At 46.3% G+C, this 6,604-nt stretch overlaps 1 protein-coding gene across 1 annotated transcript in view; it reads left to right on the top strand.

Annotated features, from left to right (window-relative positions):
• The first annotated feature begins 6,015 nt into the window (after positions 1-6,015).
• PRDM8 (PR domain containing 8) overlaps positions 6,016-6,604 on the top strand; it is a 14,342-nt gene continuing 13,753 nt past the window's right edge. Inside the window, exon 1 of the mRNA XM_014544925.1 lies at positions 6,016-6,380. The gene's annotated coding sequence lies outside the window, so the exon portion shown is untranslated. The remainder of the gene's footprint in view (positions 6,381-6,604) is intronic.

Below are 6,604 nucleotides of genomic sequence, written 5' to 3'. Positions count from 1 at the left end.
CACACACACACACACACACACACACACACAGGGTAGGTGAGGGTAAAGGGTAAAGAGGGCCAAATATGTGGTGATAAAAGAGGATTTGACTTTGGGTGATAGGCACACAATGCAATATACAGATCATGTATCATAGAAATGTACACTTGAAACCCATATGACCCTATGAACCAATGTCACACCGCTAAATTTAATAAAATAAATAAAATACAGGTACAATAGTGTTTATAGTAGTCATGCTGTTACTATTGTTTATGACAAGCTGGTCTTGGAATTCTTTAAGAGACCATTTCTCCAATTATTGGAATTGAAGAAAGACTTAATTTAAAACTTGGTCGTTTTTAATTGCTTATGAAAATCTGTTAAAGACTATTGGCTTTCTGTACAGTGTTTGGGGAGACATTCTTCCATCAATGCTAAAATAATACTTCTGGATTGAATAAGGAAACACCTGAAATTCATTTGAATTGAAATAATGAAAGATTCCAATTTGCAATTGAGTAGGAGAGCACTTCAGGTATGAGAACATAGATTGTGAAGAAGTAAACTATATTTCTAAGACTCTAACAAAGCAATGTGAATCATCACTGTTGTGGTTACTAATTGATATCTACTCCCCCAAATCCTTTTCATTTCTTTTCTTTTTTGCTTCTCATTTTCCATGGAGAAAATCAGATGTCTCTCTCTCCTCAGGCTTCAGGGAATTTTGCCATGGACAGATTCCAAGCTTGAATGTCCTGGGCATGTTGTGCTCTGCCTAGAGACCCTCTTCCTAGGAGAGAAATGGTTTGAGCTACTCTTCCCCCAGTAGTCCAATTTACAGTGTAAGTCCACATTCAGAGGGCTAGCTGGGATCAGGTGCCAGGGAATATGCTCAGTATGTACCCACTGCATGTCAATAAGCATCTCTCTGTAACTCAGGAATTACACACAGCCTAAAATAGAGAGGAAATGAGGTGGAACTCAAATACTGAGTGTTGAGATAATGTCCCTTTTCCTGGTTGTGCAAAGAAATTCTATGCAGAGCTTCTCAACTTGATGACATTCCTAAGGTCTAGAGTCAATCTTCTCAAAATTTGAGGCTCCCTCCCATTTGAGATGGCTGGACACCCCTTGATCTGCCTGGAAAGCCTGGCCCAGAGGATAAGGAGGCCCAGTGCGGCTGACTGTGGCCCTGCCTACATTTTCTTCCTCCAACCTTCCTCCTACTAATGAGGTCTGTGCAAGATTGCAGCGTCTGACTCTCAAAAACCTTTGTAACCTGCAGATTTTACAGGAAACTAGGATATTCCTTGTCAGCTCTGTAGATATTCATTTGGGAAGGCACAAAAAAGCTGGGGGAATCCAGGTGGTCAGGATGCTGAGTATTGGATCTGAGTCACAGTTCACACACAGGTGACCATGAGGCATTGATTTCAGATCTGTGGTGGTGCCTATATCACCTCAGTTGCTAGCCCTGCTGGAAGTCATACTCAGAAGCCATTAAGCCAGCTGACTACAACCCAGATCTAGGAGAGGAAATGAATTAATTACACAAAGTCTTCAAAGCTTATCCAGCTTACTGCTGAACTCCAACAGAATGGCAAGTGGAACATGAGATACCTTGGTTTTAAATTTGAGAAAGGACAGCAGTAGCTGTGGAAGTAGTAGCAGTAGCAGCAGCATCAGCCTTAAAAAACAGCTATCATTTACTGAGAAAGAGGAAATGCTGAAGAGAGAAAAATGTGAGTCAGGAATTGGGAGCCATCTTCACAGGTTACAAAATTATGCATCTTTTCCTTATGTGTTTTGCTCTCCCATGACCAACCTGGGAAACATTTACTGATTTCTCACCTGTTGAACCAACTGTAATACTTAGTGTAAGGAATAGACCCAAACTGAGATTGCCATGTATACTTTAAAAAACTAAACACACACACACACACACACACACACACACACACACACACACCAGTGTCCCCATCCAGCTTAGCAAGTCTTCCTCTTCTTGCCTCTAAGTGATTCCTTAGAAACTTCCATATTCTCCATTGTGAGGCTATGAAGTTCCTTTTCCTGCCTCCCCTAACTCTCACAGCCCCTTCCAGAGATCTTTCTGTGGGAAAATAATAAGCTTAGAAAAAGTTTCCATTGTCTGCTTTCTTGGCATCCCTCTTGTCTTCCGGTATGTTTTTCCTTCACCATGAATTGCTATATATTTTTTGACAACTAAACCTTTGCTGGTGTAGAGCTTTGGAAATAGAATTTTAGTGGGGGGTGAACTTGGACCTAGAAAAGGATAAAGAAAAACAATGTATTTTCATTCTTATAGGGTAACAATCCTTCTAAGTGAGTTATCCTTAGAGATTTTACCTGCCTCCTATCACAGAAGTTGAGATATTTGGGGCCCCATTTCTCTAGCCTGGGGAGAGAAACAACATGTACATTGTAATACTCTTTAAGAATCAGATTTCCTTTCTTACCCTTTCTCCATCCTCTCACTTGGGTTGGAAAAGGCTTCACTTCAGGAATCACTCATTCACTGGCCTCTCTCCAGCCTCCTCTTCCCAAACAATCCTGCAGTTGTCTACACATGTATCTTTACCATAACTGCTGGGGCCTTGCTGAAGTGGAGCTAGATGAACACATCCTCACTCTTCATTGTCATCCCTCTAATTATTTAATTGGAAATAAAATCCAGGGCAAAGAGCTCCAAATATATGCATAAACTCATTGCTTCATGTGAATTAGATAAAACTATTGACCAAGGTGCACTTTTATAGCACTCTTTAAGGCTGAATAAATGCCTCAAGCCTTCATTTAGTGTCAGTGAATTCCATGGAGTAATAATGTAGAGTGATTTCAAAGTAGTTTATGCACCATTTTCACCCATGCATTTCCAGAGAAATAAACATAACTTATAGATTTTCTTTACCTCCTTTCAATGATGGTCATGTGGACGATTTATATTACCAAGCAAATATGTACCACTTAAAATACTGGAAAACCTTCAAAATAGGAATTTCTAGCTTCCTCCTACCCATATTTGCTTTTTTGTTATGTCAGTCATTTAATACATAAGACAAAGCATTGGTTGGATTTATAAAATGTCAGAAATTTTTTTCCTTGGGGATTTTTTTTTCTGAAATCAATAGGAGAAATCTAATTATGGAGCAGAACGATGAAACTGAGAGAGGAAATGTCATGATGGCCAGATTCTCAATACATCTCTCCCCTCCTTGATAAATCTTAGCTATTTTCTGCTTGAGATTTGAAAGGTCAAGATCCCTTACCCCCAACTTAAGTACCAGAAACATTATTTTATACCAACTGGAATCTAGATTTTAGTACCTCAAAGGAGACATAGTCTAAGATATGTCCTTTTTATTTAAGAAAAGAAAGGCCAGGCAAAAGAAAAATGCCTTCCACTTAGAGTTTAAGGTTTTCCAGAATGTCCACATCCTGGAATAGATGCTTTTATATTTAGAACATGTAATAGATTTTTTTTTTAATGGCTTACATGGGCAGATGCTTTTTCTTGGGAAAGGCAAACTTCCTGTTCTCTAAATAACAGCGAAAGAAGAGCCTAAGGAATGTTCTGCTCAACAGTTTAATGGAATTAGGTTTGAGGACTCTGTTCCCAAACCACTCACACACCTTCCTTCTCTTATCTGACTGTAGTTTCTAAGGGACCACAACTCCCTTGTGGCTCCTTCTTCATCTTAATTTGCTCTTGTTTGCACTGGTGTCTCTTTCTTTATCCTTTTAGTCTCCTCTGATTTCACATAAGTGTCTGGGGACAAGTTTTTCATGTTGTGGATTGTTTTTTAGGTGTTTAAGGCAATTCTTTTGACATTTCTAATCCCCAGCCTTTCTTTAAACAAGTGATGGGGGGATGAGAGAGAGAGAGAGAGAGAGAGAGAGAGAGAGAGATTAATGGAGCACCCAGTCATAAGACAATTGGTGGCTAAATACAGTGATTCTCATACATGGACCTGTGAGAACCCTCAGCATGGAGCCTTGGTCATTCCATGAGTTGCCCTTAGCCAAACTACTTAAAAGTGTGCACACGTGCAGAAAGAGAAATGATAGGTTAAAACACGTCAGCAGTTTGAGAAGCTTTCTTTGAAAAAACCAGTGGTGCCCTGACCGGTTTCGCTCAGTGGATAGAGCGTTGGCCTGCGGACCAAGGGGTCCCAGGTTCGATTCCGGTCAAGGGCATGTACCTTGGTTGCGGGCACATCCACAGTGGGGAGTGTGCAGGAGGCAGCTGATTGATGTTTCTCTCTCATCGATGTTTCTAACTCTCTATCCCTCTCCCTTCCTCTCTGTAAAAAAATCAATAAAATATATATTTTAAAAAAAGAAAAAAATCAATGGCTAAATCAGAAATTAAGGGAGAATTCCCCCCCATCACCCCTAAATATATGGGGATTTCCCAACCCTGAACCCCAGCTCAATCCTAGGCGACAGCTTTCTGATGGGAAGGACTGGGAAGTTATGTGGGGACTGGCCAGGGCCCGGGGAGAAGAGAAGGGGACACAGAGAGAAAGACCAAGGAGAAAGGAACTCACTTGGTGGGAAATTCCTCGCACACTCTTTTCTTCTTCTCAGCAAAATCCTTTCCTGGCCTCCTTGGACCGCAGGCGCCGGGAGGAGCGGCGTTCAGAGCCTCGCTGCCTCACTGGGTTCCGGAGGGAGGTCCCAGAACTGCGAGAGAATCAAACTAACACCGCGCGCACCTTTTCCTCTAAAGCGGCTCTTCGCCAACCCCCGTCCACCACCTTGTTCCAACACCGGATCAAACCCAGGCTGTTTCCTCTCCTCAAGTCGCGGTTCTGCTTTGCCCACTTCAGCCGGCTACACAGCCGATTTATCTAAAGCTCACGGATTGCCCTCTCCAATGTAATGGTGCTGGTGGGGGGGTGGGGGGTGGTGCTGAGGGAGTGGGGCCCTCTATACCACTCAAAGGCCTTTCTTCCCTTAGGAGCAGAGAGTTGAACTGCGGGAAAGAACCCCAGAATCCCCAGCGAAAACGCGTGGGGGGCCCCTGTGGAAGGAGTCAACTTTCAGGCTGTTAAAGACCTCAAGTCATCACCATCAGCTGCGGCCCTAAGGGGGCCATCCAGCGCCTCTAAGTGGCTTAGCGCACAAACCAGCTCCCCAGACGGCCGCGGCCACTCCGCCCACTCTGCCACCACCTTCCGCCACCGGCTGGACTGGAACGTCTCTCCGGCGCACATCTCGGTAATCATTTTTACTTTGACTCCCCGCCCCCCCCCCCCACACACACACACACACACCCGGAGGTCTTAGAATGCGGGCTGACCCCAACGCGGGACCTCCTCAGGGACTATGCAGAACGCGCGGGGCAGAGGGCGGAACAGTGAGGACTCTAACCTGGGTTCGGCTCACCCATCTTCCCCTCACTCCCTCCCCTCCCGGTACTGGTGTCCCAGGACCAGACGAGCCCTGTAAATCCCCTTAGGGCTGGCAGCATCGCCACAGTCTGCCTTGCCCCGTCTCCGGCTCCTCAGAGAGAGTGGGCCAAATTCTCACCAAAGCGCATCCTTTCCGATGCTTGCTAGGAAGAGCTTGGTGGGGTGAGCGCTCCTGGCGAGAGCTGGAGCTGGTTTATCAACCCCCGGCAACTGGCTGCGCGAACCAGTGCCGGCTCAGTGGCCAGAGAATCCCTTGGGCTAATCCGCAGCCCGGCTCCCCTGTACAGAACTCGGACCCCAGGAAATGCGCCCAGGTCGGGTCAGGTCAGTGCGGCGCCGAGGGTCCATCTTTCTGTCAGAGGTTCTCCAAGTGCCCAGGGAAACGGGAAAAGCCCCTTTCCAGTTCTGTTGGTACTTCCCTTTCGGACCCCTGAACTGATTTCCCGTCCTACCAGTCCCAGAGGGGGCGATGCATTAGGAGGAGGCGGGCCAGCCGTGCTCCGAGAGGCGCTGCCACCTGGGGAAGGCGCTCCGGACCCGAGGGCTGCGGGCAGGCCCGAGAGATCGCTCCCAGGCAGACAGCGCTGGAGGGAGCGCCCAGCCCAGCAAAGAGTTAAAGGGAGGGGACGTGGGCTGTCACGCGTCATTGGGCAGATTATGTGCAGCAAACAAAAAGTGTGTGTCTGCGTGCCAGTCAGTCACTGCATCGGGTCCATCTGTACAACTCTCATTCTCTCTCTCTCTCTCTCTCTCTCTCTCTCTCTCTCTCCTCTCACTCTCCCATCATTTCACTCTCCCCATCTCTCCAGCTCTCTTCCCTCTCTTTAGGCAGAGCCTACTAGACAGCAATACTAACACCTCCTGACATGGAAATACACTGATACAATAGGCGGAAGAAACACTCCGTAGCATCTCCGGGTTCCAGGTGGCGTTTTTGGCCGTTGCATCCCTACCCGATTACTGGTAAGTCTATTTGCATTGATGCGGGAGGGGGAGGGGAGGAAGGCAGGTTTGGTGGGGAGAGTGGAAAATTCTGTCCCTTGGTTTCCTCAGTATCCAGAAGAGGGGGGGAAATCGTTGTGGAGGGGATCTCTGCTGCCAATAAGATGATACAAAGGGAGGAGCTGGGAGAGAGCACTTTGCCCGAGAAGCGAGCGGCTGCGGGCGCGCGGCCGCCAGACAATGCC

The sequence above is a fragment of the Myotis brandtii genome, unplaced genomic scaffold (genome assembly GCF_000412655.1).
Source record: "Myotis brandtii unplaced genomic scaffold, ASM41265v1 scaffold111, whole genome shotgun sequence".
Taxonomy (NCBI): Eukaryota; Metazoa; Chordata; class Mammalia; order Chiroptera; family Vespertilionidae; genus Myotis; species Myotis brandtii.
The sequence above is the reverse complement of the archived record's forward strand: the minus strand, read 5'-3'. Positions and strand labels throughout refer to the sequence as shown.